The sequence below is a fragment of the Branchiostoma lanceolatum genome, chromosome 8 (genome assembly GCF_035083965.1).
Source record: "Branchiostoma lanceolatum isolate klBraLanc5 chromosome 8, klBraLanc5.hap2, whole genome shotgun sequence".
NCBI lineage: Eukaryota > Metazoa > Chordata > Leptocardii > Amphioxiformes > Branchiostomatidae > Branchiostoma > Branchiostoma lanceolatum.
In genome coordinates this window covers 4,469,013-4,490,856 of record NC_089729.1, presented here as the reverse complement: position 1 = coordinate 4,490,856, position 21,844 = coordinate 4,469,013, and positions in this window count along the sequence as shown.

Genomic DNA, 21,844 nt, shown 5'->3' with positions numbered 1-21,844 from the left:
GTTTAGAAGGCGTCCTTCCATGCCGGGATGGAAGGTGGTGTTTACCGCTACTATGAGATCTCACAATTTCTGTGAGAAGGTAGCTTGTTTTGTTCTTGTTACAAATTGGTTAGAATCATTGTTATTTTAATCCGATAAATCGCATTTAATCCTTTTTCATCGTTGTTGTTTGCCCCGAAGTTATCAGCACTTTGACTGCCCAAAACACAATATTGAAGCCCTCACGAACGTTACCCGGCCACCCCCATCCCCACTCCATAAAAAAAGAAAACCATTACTCTCGATCTCCGGATCCAAGCAGTTCCGGCGTTTTTGGCGTGTTTTTAGGCGTTTTTGTCGGGCTTTCTACTTTGGCATGTTTTATTTGTCTCTATGGGGTTTATAGAGAAAAAAATGACAAATTAGAAAAACGCTTAAAACACGTCAAAAACCAGCCGGAACCCCTCCTCTGCTTGGGGAGTAGGAAATCACAGCAGTGACGACACGGTGTCGAGGTACGGAGTTCTCAATGCTAGTTGGGATTTGGACAAAAGCCATTTGGTAGAAAGTTGATCAAGAATGTGTACCAGAGCACAAGTTATGTTGAGCTGTGGAGTATTGTCGAGCAGGGTACTTTAGTTTAGACACGTTTTTCGTGTCGACTAGCTCCGTGCGGTAACGCAGCACCCAAAATGGCGGATGTTGAGCGGTACCACAGTACGTAGTTGACTAGAAAATAGTGTCTGGAGTATATCACTATCAATACCACACAGTTGCACATGGCCAGTGCTCAGGTACTACATAACCACTGGCCATGCGCAACCGTCACTCAGTCTTAACCAATATTCCACCAAATGACGTTTTCCAAATCCCACCTGATATTGGGAACACCCCGGCACAGTGTCGTTATTTCCTGGCGGAGGTAGTTGAATGGGGGCGCCGGCTGGCCCCTGCCATACCCGGATCCATAAGTGGAGTTGTATCCGCCGCTATGATGATTCATGAGACACTAGTGTTGATATCAATATTTACTTTGTCATATATGGTACTGGTAAAACAGATGAAATATCATATTGCTTCTCGTTTTAATGCTGTCTGGTTGTTGCTGTGTCGTGTGTTGTTTTACTATAGGCTACAACGTTTAATGAATGTGTATGGTGATAATATAGATAAATCGAAGTGCACCTTTTCATTATCAGAATACTTGTACCAAGTTGTTGCCTTTGTCGCACCTACATTGTGCGCCAGGCGATTATTTCAATCCGGCATTATAGAGCTGTGTCCGTTATTTTTCATATTGTCATATGCAGTTGTCATTTCTTATTAGCATTATTGCTCGCAAATTTCGTTAATTCCCAAAAGCATATTTTGGCAAAATATATTCTCCTTCGCTACGAATTGACAACTGGTACACGCCGCGCACAATTGTTTTTTTAAGCAAAAGGTTGAAATTTATATCAATGAAAAATTATGGATGATCTCTTGTGAAGCAAAATTAATTTTCATTTTAACAATTCATCAATGCACCAGAGATTAATCAATCTCCTGTGATTGGAAGTTTCCTAAGCAGCCAAGTATTAAACAACTGGGATAGTGTGAGACGAAAACTTACGTTGAATTCATGTAATACGTGAGAAAAGTCGGGTAACCTGTGCATGTGTGCAGATATCAGTAGACTCGCTAGGTAGCGCTGCTATACAGTTGCATTATTTCGTGACAACGTTAACTCACAGTCATAAAAAATGGCCCTATGTAATATCCAGAAAAAGGGCATACTCTGACATATTATGTACATACATTGTAAAGTAAATTAGGTTGTGAATATTTGTCTAGCGTAGAGTACCGAATTGGTCGTTAAAGGTACTTTTCATTTGCCGTTTTGGAGGGAACATTTATGCCAGTGCCATTTTCTGTAATATGTACAGAAGTATTGAGGACATTTGTTGCACACGGGTGACTTCTATTTGTTTGTAACGATGACAGTCGTGACAAATTCATGTTCCATTCATACACGCACTGTTCACGTGTGGCTTTCATGTGCCGCAGTAAACCAAAACCCATTTCCATCTACCGCTGGCTTCAAACAGTTCTTCCGCCCACGCCCCTATCCACCCTTTGGCGAAAGAATACTGATTAGCCGGTAAAAAAGAACTTAGAAGCGGTACTAATCAGCAGATTCAATAAGACCTGCTGGATATGTGAGTTTCTGGGGGCTTTAAAACACTCCAAAGAGGCGCGAATCGGGTATAATTACCCTTTCAGCTCTTTCGTAAATTGTCTTCTTTCATCAAATGTCGAGCTACTGAAGAACATCTGTACCCGTATCTACTGTAGCCGGTAAAACCGCCCTTCGGCGTAAAACACCAGCTACAAGCAGTACACTGGAAAACACCACAAAGCCCTCACAAAGCAGTCAAAGGAAAATGTGATCCTCTAGACAAACATTTCGTAGAAAGAAAAAAGAGAATCTGCGTGTAGCTAGCTGTTTGACGCACTGTAATCAGTGCAACTTGTGGATGTACATTAGTGCACAACTCTAACTACTAATGAGCGTGTTGTGTGGTTGTGTGAATCTGTTTCGTTGAAGTGGATCATTATTTTTTTTCGAGAGGGAACTGGAATCAACTTCCTCTTTCGTAAGCACTCACGGATCATTAACTGTTCTATATTTGTCTGGAAAGACTCCTGAAAAAGATAGAAAAGTTAATAATCTTTAAGTGCTTAAAATTCCGAAGCTTGTACCATTAATATATTAATAGAACAGCCACCATTGTACAGTACAACCATATGTGACTAGGATATAAAAATACTTGAACTACACGTACTGTGGCGACGAAAACTCACGTTGGATTCCTGTTTGTCTCATGCACAGATTCCTGTAACTTACCCCATATGTACAGAATGTCACTTATGTAATACTAATGTACAGTACGGTATATGAATATACATATCTACCTTGTCACTGTGTTTATATTAAGAGTCAGGTTCTATATATACATGTAGTTTCCTCGATATTTGCTGTATACGTCAGCATATGCGCATGCGCATTTAAAGTACTTACCTTTAGTTACTATAGAGAGTATGCTTCGAGTTCCTATATTCTATTATGTTGTAGTGCGAAGATCTGATTTAGCAGAAAATATACACCACTTGTCGATGATTGTATATCTATATATGGTAAATGATATATGGAACGGAGGTATATCATGCATGACATGATTATTAATTGTTTTGTTTTTTTACACACAAAAAAAGCATTCACTTCCCAAATTATCGGTAGTTGTTGAGGCCATGATGGCTGCACTGCTCTACTTCTCACCGCTAGGCGACGCTGCAGATGAATGTAGTCCCAAACGAAAGACATATAGAATACAACACGGGGTATTCCGTATCACCTTGGTCATACCCACCCGAGAAAACACACATTTCAATGCGGAATGCGCCAGAAGTTGAGGGAGTTTTGTGTCCTCGAACAAGAAACTGTAGCAACATTGATTCCAATCTCCGAATCCGGTATTCGAATTTCCGACGGCGGCTCAACCGGCGCGCTCGAAATGCGTTCGAAATATTCTATGGAAGCCTGTGTGATAACCCTCCCGAACCCTATGTGATCCGGATAGTTATCACACGGTCCGGAACACCCGTATCAGGCCCAGGCATGACATAATAAGTTTTATAGCCTCTACCAGGCTCCGCGGATTGCTGGAAAAATAGTAGAAATTGGCCAAATAGTATGAATTGTATGAAGGGAGTCGGCTACGGAAATAGGGCCTGCAATTAAGTGAAACCCTGGCAAATATTCTCCCTACAGCCGGCGTAGTTAGTCTGGTAGAGACTATAAGTTTTAGCCCCCTGCCTCTCACGATGATCCATGGACAAGACCAACTATTTTAGACTCCTGGCAGAAGATACGGTTAAATGATGGATTGGGTAGATTCTTTTCTGATGCATATAGTAGCTTCTTTGATCCTACCTCTCATATACCTTGCAGTGGGAAGTAGAACCAGTTGCCCGAGGAAGGTATTCTCCATTCTTCAAGCAGAGGCGTCGATTGAGAAGGCTATGAGAGGCCGCGATTTTGAAGGTTTTTGTATGGAGAGAAGCGTTAAAAATCGCTGTCAATCTTAGCTATCTCTCGACCGAAGGCCTATTTATTGGAGGAGGCCATTGAAAGAAAACGCGGTCACTACTAGTATTACCCCTGACTGAAACCTCTGCTTGAAGAATATGAGGAAGGTACCAGAATGACTACCAAAACGCTGAGAGGTCAATCATTTTTGATTGTGCAATAAAGAAGTGGTTCATCCTTTCCTGCACCAATGTACTACCTGCCTGAAACTATTCACGGAAAGTATCTGGTGTTAGAAAACTCCTGACTAGACGAGTTTTCAGCTCCAAGCGTCTAATTTCACCCCTAGTTTTACTTCACAGAGGAGAGAATAGGGGTAATAGCTCATTTTCCGCTCCTGCAGCACTTTAATTTTCATCCCATTTTATCCAGCATCAGAAAATGAGAAGTTATTAGTATCAGGAAATGAGTATTTGGTATAATAAACCAGGAGAACCCCGGGGGCCAGCGGAGAAGCTTAGACATTAATCAAGATGTACATGATAAAATATCAACGACAGTTGAGGGAAAGAAAGATTATAGTGGCATGTACATCGACAGTTATCGGGCTTGAACGTCAGCTGGAATTCGAAGCTTTATCTTCTTTCAACAACGCAATCTGTCAATAAGAAATTCTTACGGTTCCTTTAATATCTTCCTAATATCATGATAGTGAGAATAATGGGCTCTTGTAGCCGTCAAATTGGAGGAATTTTCAGGAAATCGGGCACCGCCCAGCCAAGATTTTGTACGAGATTCGACTAGATTGCCCATAACCCCCTTGTCAGACAGATCCTTGGGCCGTATGTCCAACTCGTGCACTTCGTGGTTCCGTCTAATCAAACGGTGTAGTTTTCCAATTTCCCTGCCCTCCCTGGAAACCAGAGACATGGGGAAAGTCACTCACTTATGTGCCCCGGCAGAAAAAGAAAATTGGAAAACTGCAACGTTTCATTAAACGAAACCACGAAGTGCACGCTCGAGACGGACCTATGGACCAAATATGTGTCCGTTCAGGAGGTTATGGGCAATCTTGTCGAGATTGCCAAGCCAGGATCCAATTCAGGGGTGGTGGGTGGTGTTGCGAAACACTAGGGCCAGAAATGAATAAGTCGCCTCCAGTTTAGACAGGAAACAGCATTCAATCTTTTTACCTTTGCGTTAGATGATTAGAATGTCTCGTCGGTTTGACAGGAAACAGAAAGGTCGTGCGGTTCTACATGAGAAGAACCCTTATTAGATTTTTAGTCTCTACATTGTTGACGTCATTGCCTTTTCCAGCGCTCTCGGCGTCCTTCCAGCTCCGCCCGACTTGTATCAGAGACTCGCTGGCTGGACTGTTTGCTCCTGTAATTACGTTAAAAGTAGGATTTCCTCTATCATTTCATATCTGGCAGATACGAACAGAAGACGAATGCTCAGTGCACGCTGTTCTAACTTTAACCACACACTACCTGGCGCCGGTTGATGACGTCACCGGTCCGTTAAGTGACGTGTCGTAACAAAGTGGTCATTCGGGCCTGACGAAGACTGCAGTACAGTACGGGCGGCAGCCCTAAATTCGGACTTTTTTGTGTTCTAACACAGCTCTACTTTTTATTGTACAAGTATACCATTTGACCGTATCAAACAATGCTTTAGTAGAACTAAGAGTAGTCAGTTTGCAGGTCTGACTTGAGGTTTGTTAAAATTGTGGTTTCAATAGCAGAGTCGAGGCAAAATTGATTCGTGCCGAGAAAATTAAGAGATGTCAACCGTCAGAAAGACCTTTATATCGTTTAGAAACCGCTGCCCAACAAGTATTCCCTGTGTTGGTGTTTTCAAAGAGCAAATGTAAGACACTTCGCTAATATTTGCCCCATGACGTCGGTCTATCTCTCACAAGGTTTGCGCTAGAGTCAAAGTTGAGTTCGTCCAAAGGTCGGTCAATGTGGGCATTAAGACAAATATACTTTTCCGCTGCTGTCGCACAGCACCCATTACAACAAGGCTATGGCTTGGGACCTGGAAATTTCAAAGTTTCTTTTTTCATGCCACTCTCTTATCACTTTTTTAGTTTTCTTTAGTACCAATTTCAAACTTGCTAGCCGTTGCCAACGTTAACGTAGTATGTCCGAGACTAGAGTGATTGTACTGTCCCCTCCAAGGCGCCAAGTTCCACATTGGTGTATCCTGGAAGCCCCAACTGAGAGTACCGGCTGCTGAATCGGTACATATCCCGTGAACTAACGCGTAAATCGAACCATTTCACCACCTTAACGGTCACGAGCTGGGGTTTTCAGCATCTAACGGGCCTTTTTGTGGTTGTGTAAGCTCACGGGTGGTACATTTTTGACTCTAGAATCGGAAGAATGCATTTCTCCTAATCATGAAGTAAAGCAAAATGAAACATTCCGCCATTCTAATGGTCTCGTCGTTAGCAAATAGGATCCTTTAACGCTCTTAAAAGCTTGTAGTTGCTCTTTTATTGACATTTGACGTGACAGGATAATGGATTCCAGGTTCAGCGGAAGCACAAAGGCCTTATCCCGTGTAATCCACTTACACTTTGTTTACACTGGCTTCGTTAATCGTTGTCTGGTGCACTTGAGTCAACAAGTAGCAAATATTTTTCAACTCAATGAAATATAAGAAACTAAATCGTACAACTTCGACATTTTTCAATTAATTAGTTTCATCTAGGTGTTCGTGGAGTCTTTACAAAGTAGTCCTGTGAGACTTACGAATGCCAAGTATTCGGAGAACAGCGCCATAGGATTCGTCTGCACCATAAACATGAAGAATGTACCTGGCTTATCGCATAGGTGTGAATAACGTCCGTTTTTATTTCATTACATCAATAAGTCAGTGCTAAGGTGAAAAGGTACGAGTTTGAAGGCAGTTAGCATGAAAGGTAGAGTCTAACATGGCATTTCTGCGAGGATACGCCATTAGTTAAAAGCAAGTAAGGCATTAGGCCAACGAAACATGATGTACAACCCTGCTATTTGGCAACGACAAGTCCTCCAGCGTTTCTTCATAACAAATACACGAAAAGATCAAGTTTACATCTTGACATTTGGAAAGACGTGTGAAGGCAGGTACAATGACGGAGTTACTGGCGGTCATGTAACGTTGTGCGGATATCGTTTGTAATGTAAACCAACTTAATATTTGGTGATGGTAAAGCACCTTATTGATGCACGTCAAGAAAATGTATTCTAGATCACACGATGACTCTTAAAATGGAACACTAAATAGCTAGAACGGAGAGGATAATCACATCGCTGGAGTGGAGAGCCGAGCGGAAACTCTAGCAGGCTTTGCCAACTTGGCGTCGTGACTGCTTACAAACATGGCTGCCAAATACGTGCGATGTGTGAGCAAAGAATGTTGAGTTTCCCTTTACCTTATTTTAGGACCATTTTAGGGGGTTTGGAGTCGTTAGGGCTACGTACCGGTATTGTGTACCGGCGATGTGTACCGGTAATGCGTACCGGCGCGGTGTACCGGTACCGTGCACCGGTACTATGCACTGTACCTGTATCTGTACCTGCACCTGCACCTGTACCTGTACCTGTACTTACCTGCAGCTGTACGTACCTGTACCTGTACCTGCACCTGTACCTGCACCTGTACCTGTACCTGTACTTACCTGTAGCTGTACGTACCTGTACCTGTATCTGTACCTGCACCTGTACCTGTACCTGTACTTACCTGTAGCTGTACGTACCTGCACCTGTACCTGCACCTGTACCTGTACCTGTACCTGTACTTACCTGTAGCTGTACGTACCTGTACCTGTACTTGTACAGGTACCTGGTGTTACGTTTAGGTACGCAGCCCTACAACTTTGTATCGCAGTTGCTAATCATAGAACGGATAAACCTGTCTGGATATACAGCCGTACTCCTTAGTACAAACCTGGCGTGTTACCCAAAGAGCCAGTTTACCGGTAAAATAAATACATTCATATGCCCAATTGCTACAAAAAATGACACTAACGCCAACACCCTTAAATTCATAAGTTTCGTCTGGTTATCGCTAAAAAGTCATCCTTATGACCGTAAAAGGTCAATGAAATTTAAGGCCATGGTGCTCGCCTGAGTGCCATCGTATTTCGTGGGATCGTTTTCCATGGAATTAGAAACGAAAGGTCGCACACTTATTTTCAAACACGATACATTTCAGGAGATTGTACAAAACTTTTAGCACCGACTTGCCATGTTGTTGTTGTTAATCAAAATCAATTGACTGCTCATGCCATGGATTCAAAACCATTAGGAAGAGTTAAATTGAACCACTTTGATATGGTTAACCTTCATGACGTTATGTCCCGACGAATGGCGAAGCTCATCGCGCTAATTTTCATCAATCCGATTAACTGTGCCGACTTATCACGTCAGTGAACATCCGAATGCTCTATTTGAATAGCAAGGAACTGAAACTTTTTGTAAAGTTACCTAAGCCTAGCCTGAAGGAGTCGAATCATCTTTATTGTATGTTATATATTGGCTTTGGATTCTCGGAATGAATAGTGTGATAGAGGATTTTGGCTGACGAGACAGTCGTCTGGAGTCTAGGATGAACTATTATCTTCACAATTATATCCCCCACACTGCTTACATAACCTATAACAACATAATAGAACGGTTCACGCCCGGTTAATACCCGGCTAGCACGAGACGAGTCCATACTGACTCCATAGTGAACAATCTTCTTCAAGTCTAAGAAAAGCTTTTAGTATTATCGTTGGATGACTATCTCTGAAATCCGCTCAAAAGTTTCCAATGAAGTATAAATAATCGCAACTCAGCGAGACGTTGGGAACAGGAACAAGTATTGCCTACAGCCTATATGACTCGCAGTACATAATCCATCAGCACAACATCCATATCCAAAAGTACTGTACTTAGACTTCTAAACGTGGACAGTAAACTCAATGGATTGTATGAGGCTTTGCTAAGGCTATTGGTTTGTACGGTTCCTAGTGGCTAATGTGCTAGATGTTGGGACATCGGAAACCAAATCCGCAGTGTGTTTTTGGGGCACACTTTTAGCCGAAGAGGCTCGGTGGGCGTCACTCCACCATCCGGGAAGGTCGTGTAAAGTGCCTTTCCCAAGGGCACAACGTCGGGGCATGGTGAGCATCGAACCCGGGACCTATTGGTTCTAAGTCCAACGCTCTAACCGTTGCGCCACACTGACGTCACAGGCTAAGCTAGGCATAGTATTTTGAAATCATCTATCAAATCATCCCCATCCCATACTTCGAGATTAAATCAACTGGTTGTTATGCTACATGCACCACACTATTCATATCAGAAGATCAATTTCGGAGAAATGAATGTGAAGATACTGCTAATAATGCAATAATGCCAGTGTAGATAAGATATGATTTATCATTGATTATACAAAAATGTCACGATCTCTCATTCCGTTAATGAAAACAGTCTGAATTATATGAATGGTGGGCGATCTACAGCATGTACATATAGGTATAAAGAACGACGTAATTGTGAAAAGAAGTTAAGTGCTGGCTTGGGTGGTGGTACATAAATAAGGAAAGAAACAAAAGGCTACACAAAGTACCAAACAATGTTTTACTCTACGCGTCCATGTACAATCATGGGGAGTGAACAAGCTGTATGCTGAACTGATCCTTTTCTGCCCTTGGAAATTGGATGTATTCCACGCACGTTTAATAGTCTACAAACTTTGTCAGTCAAACTATTTCCACCGTGAATAAATGCCATTTAAAAGATTTCCACGGCGTCTGCTTTCACTTACTCTGTAGTCTTGAACAAAACTGATACAGACTACTAACCTTTCTGCATTTGGATGTATTTCCTGCACGTAAGCCAACAAACTTTGCCAACAAGTTATTTCCACCGAATCAATGTATCTTAGAATATCTCCACCTCTGCTTTCCCCTACACCGTAGACTAGTAGACTGGAAAATCTCTATCATGAACTGCTACAAACTTCTCAAGCACGTTAGTGAGTGGTAACAAACTATTTTCAAAGTCACCCATCTGAGTTTCCCGTGGCTTTGAGCTACTTACGTACTGACAAACAGACATAAGTCAGTGAACTGCTTAGCGGCATCAACTAAGTCTTCTCTGCTCAAAGGTACAATTACTACAACCGGGCTGTTTTTCATTTACACTGGCTATCACGATGAGGATTTGGCAGCAGGTAAATTGGACATTGAAACAAATGTCCTTAGTGTAGATGAAGAGGAGGAGATCACAGTCATAGACCTAACGAGGTTTTATTCATGGCTCGTTAGATGTAGTAGTAATTGCTCGTCTTGGAAGGTTACCGGTACTCCGAAATCCGGATTCTCCTCTGCTTGATTAACGACAGGAGCCATGTTTATAGACTTTCACCCAGCAAGCAATTTACCAAAGACTGCGGGCTCGTGACTTCAATGGGTTGTTGATTGTTAAAACTTCCCCCAAGGCCCCATGCTGCCAGCTAAGCACAAGCACACAAGATGGCAAGGTTGAGAGCTGTTTTGACAAGGTTCATAAACTTTGATAGCGACTAAGATAGATATAGACCCTCCTTAGGGCTTAGAAACTACCATATATAATGTACGTGTATTCTGTGATATCATTACATGAAAAACACCAGCCCTGTAATTTAATTTAAGAAGTTGAAATATGAAAGTTCACAATAAAAGAACATGATAGTCTTGCTCTAGCTGATTCTCATTCAACGCGAGCACCAGGGTACTTCAAGAGGATTTTGAACATCGTTGTGAAGGCTGGCCCACTGCTGAAAGGCAGCTGAGATCCCACACTTGAGATTGATGATGTTTCAAGTCGTTTGATCCAAAGTCAATATATCTTAAGGGGCCTGTGTACAACACATCCGCTCGCAAGACATGACAAGATAGATGTATTCTTGCATGTTTTGTACAAGCCATCGCTGACAGGGACTATTTGTTATGTCAATACATCGTATCTTGTTACATGTAGCAAACAATTCTACCATTTTTCATAACGATTGAGAAATGACTGGAACCAGTGATAACAGGTGCATCTTGAGTGGTGTGTTCTGTCATGCTCCCGTTTAGCGGAAGACAGCGGTGTTGTTTTTGAAGCTAGCTAGCCTTTCAGAGCGCCTATTCCTATTGAACCTTAATGTACCTTGATAGACCTGGTGGATGAAATAATGAAGGTTGCTGCAATAAAAGCAAACGCGCCAGTCTAAACACACACATCAGTACGTTTTCACTCATCGCGACAATGATTTTTACCGTTTGCCGTAAATTATAAACCTGTCGAAGCGAGCCATACGTCACGGAATAAGGAGCCCATATAACACAGAACTTCAGTAGAAAGGACCTGACTAGTCAATGTCGAAATCCCACCTATCATATGATATCTCGCATTATGCGGTGAGTAGACAGTAAATCTTCCTCATCCCACCAAATTCACAACATATTTCTGTGTATCACCTGTACCTAACTGGTTGCACTTATTCACGTCCATTCAAAAGCTATGCGCACGAAGAAACAAGCGTTTAGTTGGCCCATACTAACTCTTCTCAGTTATGAATGCAATTTTGGCGTGTTGTATTTATAGCTGTGATTAAAGCAGCCCTCTATTCAACCTTTACTCGAAACTTCAGAAACCACGGGGCTCACCGCCTCTTGACGAAAGGAAAAAAGGAAAGCGATCTTGAACCAGTTTAGCTCAAATGAACTCAATGAACAGATGAGCTAATCTTCTACTGGTCGTGACAGGAAGACAGGCGCTATATACAGTATTTACAGGTTCATTGTACCGGGGAAATTCCCCTAGCTCTTTTCGACAAGCACAATGAACAGTGGACCACGGCTTAACGTCCCGTTCTAAGGACTGCGACCCTTTCCGGTAGCGTGCATGTCGGTTGATCGACACAGCCGGGATCGAACCCGGCGCTTCTAGGTCCAGAGGCAAGATCGCTAACCACTGGCCACGGACTACGCACGCTACGTGACGAAAATACCAGCCCATGGTTGCTCTTAATATACAGTATCTGTGACTGAGAAAATGTGGCGTAAATGGGCGCCAGCGTCAACAGTGAAACTACTCATAGCTTTCAATATTGATGGAGTCCCTTTCCGATTTGGGGGTTTACAGTCTTAGTAAAATCCGAGTCACGTAGGTTTAGACACAACAGCAGGACTTATATTTGATTAGTGTGTTCCCCGCCAGAAGACACGATATGTCCCTACGTCATAAGGAGTTAAGTTGCAATGCCATTTAGCAAGTGCGAGGAATTAAAGCAGAAACACGATATATGATTGATCCATGCTGCAAATCAAGACCGCCCCCCTGGGACAGGAAAGCGCAAATTTTCTTTGAATTATTGTGCTTTTAACGTAAGAAGACTTGGAGGAAAAACAGAATGGATGTTAGCTAAGCCACATTACCGTGAAAGCTTGCTGACGTTAAATCTTAGCCTCCACAGCAGACTCCACAACAGGCCTCTTTATATAGCCGTTTTGGGTTGACTAAGAATGAGATTCTGGTGTTCTGATGGCTTCAGTTTTCACCGACGTTGACAGCGAAGTCTGATATGCGAGCAGGCCAAATCTTTAATCAGTAAGATATGGGAAAAGACGGCATATGTCTTCGAGACAGCCACCGAATGGATTTACATGTCTTACGTTTACCTTATTACATGTGATAGAAATGCCATAGCCTGAGCAATAGGTCATAGCTTTCCGTGATGGTACGATGGTTCATATCGTCGAGAAACTCTTGCTATGAAAATTGGAATTACAGACAACCAATCTGAAACATTTTGACTTTTTTTCTTTCAAACCATGAAGTGTGACCTCTGCATTTCCAGCTTCATGTGGGCAACGTGTGTCTGGAAAATGGACATAATTTCTACCCGTGAAAAAGGACAATCCATGAAAAGCCTTTCATCTATGGCTGGCGAGTGCCTGCGTTGCAATTAAGATGCCTTATACTTTTGCCATTGGGCCCTGAATTGAATTTGTAGCTTCTATCCGCACGCTACAATCTGTTGCATATGTCCCGTTCACGTGAGGGCAACGTGTATGCACCGCGACTGCTAATGAATGTCTTATGTTTCCGTTCCTCCATCATAGAACTCACCAGAACTTGGACTTTACGATGGATGTCTAAAGTCTGCGTAACGCCACTCTTAATGTGTGAAACAAGGCTATTTCACAATTTGCCAGTCCACAGGTTACCCATTCATTGTTTGATGGTACTTGTGATGCAGACCGGGTGCGTCCCGGAACGTTTGCGTAAGTCTACACAACGTGACAGTAGGTACAGGTATCATTAATATTCATAAATGTGCATCTCAATCGCTCCTGGTCTAGTGCGGCCCTTTTGCCAAACAGTATACAGTTTTTTTTCAAGAATTTAGAACAATTCAGTTTCCTCTTTGGATCGTATGTATACATACCTAAGGTAGACAGACCACGAACTTTAATGGACTAAGACCCTGCATGGTTCGTCTTTACTCACAAGCAAAAAAAATAGGTATGCAATGATACCCGCATTGTAGTGAGCTCCTATATTAGTACCTGTTAGGTTGCGTTGGCAGTCATGTAGGTTGGTAAACACAGAAAGATAGTGTGGACTAGCTTACTAATGACTTTGCTGAGTTGTTGCTGAGTCTTATCTATATCGACGTTGCTGACTTTGAAAAAATGATGGTACTAAAACATTTTTCTGGCAGATTTCACAAAATTTCCTAATGCAGGATTATTACAGTAGAAACGGCTGGAAGCTTGAGTAAATCTCCTCTGTCAGAGACGTATTTCTTTTTTATGACGGAGAGAGCCACTGATCCAGGAGGATTTTGTAGAAGTTTTCCACCGTTTTGTCATCGTGCCTTCTACTTTGATGTATTGATACACGGCCAATGTGACGAAGACGCCATCTTATGCTTAGGTCCCAATTGGAAAAAGGGGCCCCGCCGGGTAGTTTACGTGGCCCCGCGGGACATCTGTGGCTGCCGGCCTATTTTTGGGCCCGGCCGGGACCCCGAATCATTTTAACACGGACTTAAAATCAACACGGTAACGAATAGACGCCGGTAACAAATAGACGCCGTGAGCTCATCGTGCGGGCAGCGGGGGGTAGCCCCCCGTACCCGGCAGTCTACCGGGACACATTTGTGGCGTCGTGGCGCGGCCGGGACTACAACCCCTACGGGCACCGGCGCAATTGGGACCTAGGCATTAGCATACATGCAAAAGAGCCATCAATGCGTATTCAATAAAACATTGACATTGGAGTGATATGGACGCTAGCATTGTGATTCTGTATCCAAAACAAATGACATGGTTGAAAAGGCCTGATCTCAGGTTCTTTAGATGATCAAGTTGCCACGGGCTCCCAGGATGGTCACATTACCGGGCCCTGTTTATCACAGCTTGCAAGGCGAGACTCCTTTAAGAGATCTTCGATCATCTGAATGAATACATGTCTTAAAATTACATCCATTTATTACCTAATCCCCTTAATCTCTCCATTATCTCCTTCACAAACAAAACAACAGAGAAAGTAAACAGTCGAGGTGGGAATATAAACTTGTTGGAGGAAATGAGTACAGTAAGAAATCGAATATCTCATATACCACCGAAAAATATCTAGAGTTTTGTAAATTTCTTGACAAAACATAACAAAGCCATATTCATTTCATACAGAAGACGGTCCACTCTCACATGCCATCCTCGGGTTCCTGGCTTCATCAACAGCAACATTCATTTCGTCATGTGGCGTCGCGGTGGCGCAGTGGCAGGGTGTTTGGCCCCAGAACCCAGAGGTACTGAGTTCGAATCCGGGGTTCCCTGATTTGTCCCGTTGACGTTGTGCCCTTAGGAAAGGCACTTTACACGACTTTCCTCACTTCACTCAGGTGTAAATAAGTACCTAGCTTCGGTTAGGGACGTCCCTCGGATAGGACGTTAAATGGAGGTCCCGTGTTTGAGGAGAGCCACACCTCGAGCACGTCTGTGAAAAGAACCCACTGCACTTATCGAAAAGAGTAGGGGTCCTTCCCGATGTGAGTGGTTCAAAACCTGCAGTCCTATGGCCGCACATGGGGCAATTGTCGTATTGAGGTCACCTGCGCGCCGAATGGCAGCCGCTACAGACCCTTGCGATCTAGCCCCGCCAAATGTGCGCTCCTCGCAATGAAGCTCCTGGCTGCGAAGAGAGAGTAGTCGGCCAACCCAATAAAATAAAAAATGAAAATAAAATTTCCTCGAACAAAGTCACAGCCGGGCCAACTCAGCCTGTGGGAACAAATGTGGACCAGATCCAACTCAGCCTGGGTCAAAATGTCGGACCAGGGCCAGTTTAGCATGGGAACAAATTTGAGGTATGGAAAACTACAGACACACACCTATAGATACAAACAAACAAACAAACAAACAAACAAACAAACAGGCAGACGGAACAGCGCCTCCGTTTTCACGAGATAACGAAATAGTACTAGACGTCGCTTGCTGTCTGATTCGGAATGATACAACATAGTACTAGACATGATAGACCTAGACAGATACAGATACTAGACAGTACTAGACGTCGCCGCCCATTGGACATCTCTGTCCTGGTGTAGGGATAATCGTCGTCGCCCATTGGACATCTCTGTCCTGGTGTTAGATAATAAGATGACTTCTAACATCTGTTTTACGGGCAATCAGAGTTGAAAACGCTATCACGAGTTGACACATGCGGCTGTCATAATGATTAAAAATGAGCCCCACTCTTGGTATCTTCAAGTCCCACGCTAAACTTGACTTTATAAGTAAGCCTACTTTTTCCTAATTTGGTTTCCTTTTCTTTTGCTTAATAGTAGTCCATTTTATATTAGTATTATTTACTTTAAGTAGCAGTCCACCGCTATTACTTTGTTTAATACTTCTCGTTTACTCTACATTCATATTTATGTATGATTTATCAAGTTATGGTAAATTCTTTACTATAAACTAAAAATGTTATGATTTGATAAAGGGAGGCTTTCACATAAGCAGAATATTTTTTAAGTGCGAGATAAATAAATAAAAATATTAAAAAAAATAAGAAAAAGGTATACTGATTCATTTCTAAGTGTGACAAGCACATTAGAGCTAGCGTTGTTGTCGACCTGATTCCATTCCGCCCACACATCTGCCGTACGGTGCATATATCATCATGCAGCGCCATTTAAAGTTTGGCAACAGTTTTAAGCATGCTGTTTTTGAATGGGAGGTTCATTCTTAATCATGTACGAGTGGCATTGCATTGGAATATCTTAGACCTAAACAAGGTACAAATACACATGAAAAAAAATATTATAAATTTACTAAACGATCAATTAAGTCACAGTTTGGAACTCCATATAGGAGACAATACTTTTGGAAGCAAATCCTGCAGGAAGTACACTTAGGAAAAGGGTTGATAGAGATTGCTAATTGATAATGACCATTTTACCATTTCCTTGCCATTCCGTGAAAAATTGCAGTGTTTTTTTTCTCGAATTTTTATTGATTTGCCATCAGTATTGGACAGAAGGTGGCGTCGTGTGGCGCAAGTGCAGAGCGCACGGCTGTCAAACAATGGGACCCGGGATCGAATCCCAGGGTTGTGCCCAGTGACATGTCCGAACTTGAGCCCAGACGTTGTGCCCTTGGGAAAGGCACTTTACACGCATTCCCCCCTCAGTTAGAGGGACAAGTCTCCAACGGCAGTTGTCTTCAACTGGCGAACGAGAGCAGCGCCGGGCGGGCTGGCGTTATCAAGGCGGACCTCGAGTGTAAGAGTCATCCGGCAGCTCGCTGCAAGCATCCCAACCAGAACCAGCACGTCTCCCTCGAATTGGTGCCGCTGGAGATGGCGGATGCCCAAAGTGTGTGGGTCTCAGATTCGCAACCTGTTATTCACCCTAAACAAATCCACGCGAAGGCTACCGTGTCAATTGACACGGTCACCATACTCGATCTGTATTTGCATCTGTACTATGTATCTGTACTATGTATCTGAATACGAATAAAGATAATACGAGTGGTTGCCATCATTGGGCAGAAGGGAAAAAAGTACTATGGTACGCCTACTCAAAAGTTGTATGATAACTTTAGTATGACGAACTTTGTTGTAGTGACTTATTGATTTATGCCGGTTTCTATGAGATATATGATCTATTTCAAAGCTCATTCCTTGTTGGTGTCTCCTGGGTAACGCCGTTGGCCTGAGGTGGGTAAAGAGAAAACGATGCCATCTCTGTGGAAATTGAAAACTGAAAGCAGAGCGTCTTGTCTACGCTTATCGACAACCCCATTAAAGACGTACTGAACTTGAACTTGAACTAAAAGCTTCGTGAAGTAGACTTTTGAGGACCGAATCTTACACCTGTCTGATGAATGTCAAGGTGAAAGTTTCAACGTCAAGAAGGATGTCTCCCAACAAGGTAACAACGTGCATAGAATGGGCACAGAAACTAATTCGTTTATTTTTGCAATTTTTATTTCCACAACGAACAAGACGAAAGTCAGGGAAGGATCATTTTACTCACTTTTCTGTCAAAAATAAGTTGACATGATTGTTAAGAATCGATCAACCAGACTGTTGCCTTTCTGTTGCCAGGTCTACAGTGCGATTTCCATTTCAGATTCACGGCACCATGATTGTATTATCATCACATGATTGAATGGACTGGATCTATCGGTACCGAATGTCTAGACACTGTAACATTCAATAACGCCCTGCCAAATCGTATACAAGCAGTCCTATAATACTTTTGCTATCAATTTGCCATGATGAAGAGACTAATACCAAAGGGTGGGTTTGCGCCTGTAGGGCTCTTCTGAAAATTTCAATTTAAACGACGAAAAATAGGAGAGATTACCTATAAATGTATCTGCACGGTTGCCCCTAATGTTATCAGGATATTTCTATTTGCGCTGATGCTTCGATTCATTCCGAGCAAGCATGTCTTTCTCATTAAATCTGGCTGAAGACTTCTCCATCCATCCAGACCGATGATTGTAGTCTGATGTTTGAGTGGAGGGCATGTAGATGCTTTTGTGATAGAGTTCTTGGTGGAAACAAAGCTGTAATTGTAACCATAGGATTTGTACAGTCGTTGTATGATAACTGATTGATACAAGACTTCTCCGATACCGTGAACAATCATAAAAGACAACCTGCATAAAAAAGTTACCATCAATATTCATTTATTAGCTTCTCATACACAAGTATGAAAACTGTTCATGAACTTTTCAATTGTTCTACATGATAAAGTATCTCTTTAGTATAGCTATCAATTAGTGTCCCTCGTGGCGATATCTACACGTTGAGTTGTTATTCTGACACCCATGTTCGCGACGCCTTCGCAAATCTCGCCACGCCATATGGGTTTCACCTGATAAGACATAAATACCGATGACGGAGAGGCATCTGTCTTACTCGAATCTCATTCTCACCACATCCCTGCAATTTCAGTCAATATGTCTTGCCGTACATTGTCATTAAACTTGAGGCTTCCCATCTTCTGAAGCGTGGAACAAAATTCATCTCTAAGCTGCAACACGGCACCGGAAATAAACCAATAAATGTTTGACGTTCGCAGATTCAACTGAGCTGATAGACAGGTAATCCATTCTACATGCACCGAAGGGAGAACGGGAGTTCAGGGGTTGATCCCTGTACATGTGCTGTATTGCAGTTCATATGAAACCTGTCCACCCTTCAGGCCCTGTCACACTTGTGCGTATGTTCAAGTGCGTGAGAGGTGCGCATGAACATTCAATGTTTTGGTTTATGTTAAGTTTGAAGGGGATAAGTTGTTTTCTACGTTGTGCAACCAAGTTATCGAACCAAAGAAATAACTTTTTCGGCTGCAACCTTAACCTAAACCAAAACTTTTTGATACGCAACTCATGCGGACATGATATACGCACAAGTGTGACAGGGCCCTTGTGCGTATATTCGAGTGCGCATAAGTTCCGCAGTAGCATTTGTTTGGTTTAAGTAAATTTTGCGGGGAGGAAGTTGTTTTTTATTTTGACCCATCGTTGTGCATGTCTGGTTATCAAACCAAAGAAATTACTTCTTCGGCTCCAAACTTACCTAAACCAAAAACATATTATAACGCAACTCACGCGCACTTGAATATACGCACAAGCTTAAGTGTGACAGGGGCTCAAGCCTGGGTACCGTCCTCCGAAATTACATACCCATTCCACTCGGGCGGCAACCTCGCTGCGACCTCGCTGCGACCATGCGATTCGACAGAGTGCTCAGCGGATTTCAGCAGTTTTTACACTTTGTATGTATTGTTTATTGTTTATTCGCATATATTTTTTCTATGCATAGCCCCAGTCCCCAGCTTAGCATGCAGCTGGGCTGTCAGTTATTACTTGACAGGACGCTGTCTTACAGCACTGAGGAGGGCGTTATTGGGTTGGCCGACTACTACCCGACGGGGCTGAATCGCAAGGATCTGGAGGCTGCCATTTTGGCGCCAAGGTGACCTCAATACGACAATTGCCCCTGGTGCGACCATAAAACTGTAGGGTATGAACCACTCACACTGGGAAGAACCCCTACTCTTTTCGATAAGTGTGGTGGGATCTTTAACGTGCTCGAGGTGTGGCTCTCCTTAAACACGGGACCTCCATTTAACGTCCTATCCTAGGAACGTCCCTAACCGAGGCTAGGTACTCATTTACACTTGAGTGAAGTATATGTACAATTATAAAAAGATAAACAGGACAAAAAGAAAACATACAGGGGGGCCAGAAGCCTAGGTGGCTTTTCATGGGCCTCCTCTAAACTAGACAATGGGATTTTTTACAAAATTATAAATAATCAAAACTAAGCGAAATCAAGGAAAGAACAAATTGAAATTGTACCATAAATCCTAATGAGACAAATGGAAAAGAAGAGGAATTACAAAATAAATAAGTAAATAAAGAAATAAATACATAATAAGTAAGATTCCGCTATATAATAAGTGTGATTACACTATACAGAATGTACATGTTTTGTTGTCTTTTCAGTTATATTCTTAAATTTTGCATGATATTTCAATTATGAAATCAAGTCACATCGAGAGCCCAGCGCTATCGTCATCTAGTGGAATGGGGGTCTTACCGCTAGATCTCCCTTTTTGCTTGCTCCCGCCGAGGAGGGTACCCAAGCTAGTTAACTCTTGAGTGTTATCGTCAGCTATGTGTAGTTCCGATCGAGAGTTTTCTTGTTAATTCTCCAATAAGGATAAGACTGTCCTCCGAAGGAATACCAAAGGAAATGTGTTTAAGACCGAGTATGCGCAAACACTACCCTCACGTCAGCGCCCCATATCTCCACTGTTAAAGATGAAGAACTTTATTGCACGACAATTGTACATGGTACAAGGTATGGCAAGAATTCGTTAACATAACATAACACAAAGTGGAAGTATAGAATAAGACTTAACATCATAATTACTGATACAATACAATAAGGGCTAGCATACGTTTTCGTTATTGTGTTATATAGATCATTGATTTAATCATTAGTTTCAGTATTTTTTCTAATGTGAAAGCAGTCGTTTAGATATTTACCTATGTTCGCATAATCTCCTCATGCACATCACTGGTCAGTCGCTGGACCGTCAGCACCGCCATATCTGACTGATGTCGACACGAGTGGTTGTAGGTCATAAATGTTACACAGCTTTAGAAACGTCGATAAAGAAGCTGGTGTGTTACGCCTAATGGCGGTTATACCGGCTATATAGATATAGATACTGACACAAATAAAGTGGGGGGTTCTTACCTCTGGGAGAGAAATGTTATTTTCGGCCCAGCGACGTTTACCTGACACATGGCACTGTAAGAAATAGGGGACATTATGTAAACGGTACAATTTCCCCTTCCGATATCCTTTTGGCTATTAGAGTTTTCCTGTATGACCTCAGTAATTCGCTTCTCCCAACACATAATTAGCTCTAAGTGCAGTCATTACGTAGCGTGGAAATAGGTCCGTGTCATAAGATTACTCCTGCCTGATTAATTCTTTACTTTACATTCTGCTATTGCTATCTCACCATGTTATACATCGACCAGTTTTTGTGCTGTTATTAGTGTCGCACCCGACAGCTGATCTGCAGCCTATGTTATTCTCCAAGCAGAGGTTACGGTCGAGAGTACTAGGTCGAGAGGGCCGGGAGTGGCTGCGATTCTTAACGCCACCTTTTCTCGGAGCGAGAGAAAGTAAGAAATCTCGGCCACTCCTAGTCCTCTCAAAGGAAACTTCTGTTTTGAGACTAACCTATGTAACGTTACCTCTTGCACAAACATGTAGGTAAGACTCTCATTCCTCTAGGACCTCACTGCGACCGCCCTGCGACTGAGCAATTTGACAGAGTTTCATTCCGAATTTCATTGGGGAAAAACGCTTTGTATGCCCTGCTGTCTTTTTAGTCATACTTTTACATTTTGCATGATATTCCTATCAAGGGTTACCCAAATCCAATTTAGGTCGCAGAGATGTCGCAATACGATCGCCGTCTACTGGAATGGGGGCGTAAACGTATACCATACAACCATTTTCACCGGAGGCTATTGTACGACCGCCCCAACTTTGAAACTTTTATTCTTCAAGTGCAACATCGCAAACATTGTGTCTGAATTGTGTTGCCTTTTTACAGTGGTTTGTAAAACTTTTACATTTATACTTATTAAACTCGCAAAATTTACATACATAGCGGGAGATAAAACACAGTTAAAAATAGTTTGTACGGAATAAACAACAGTTGACAATATCA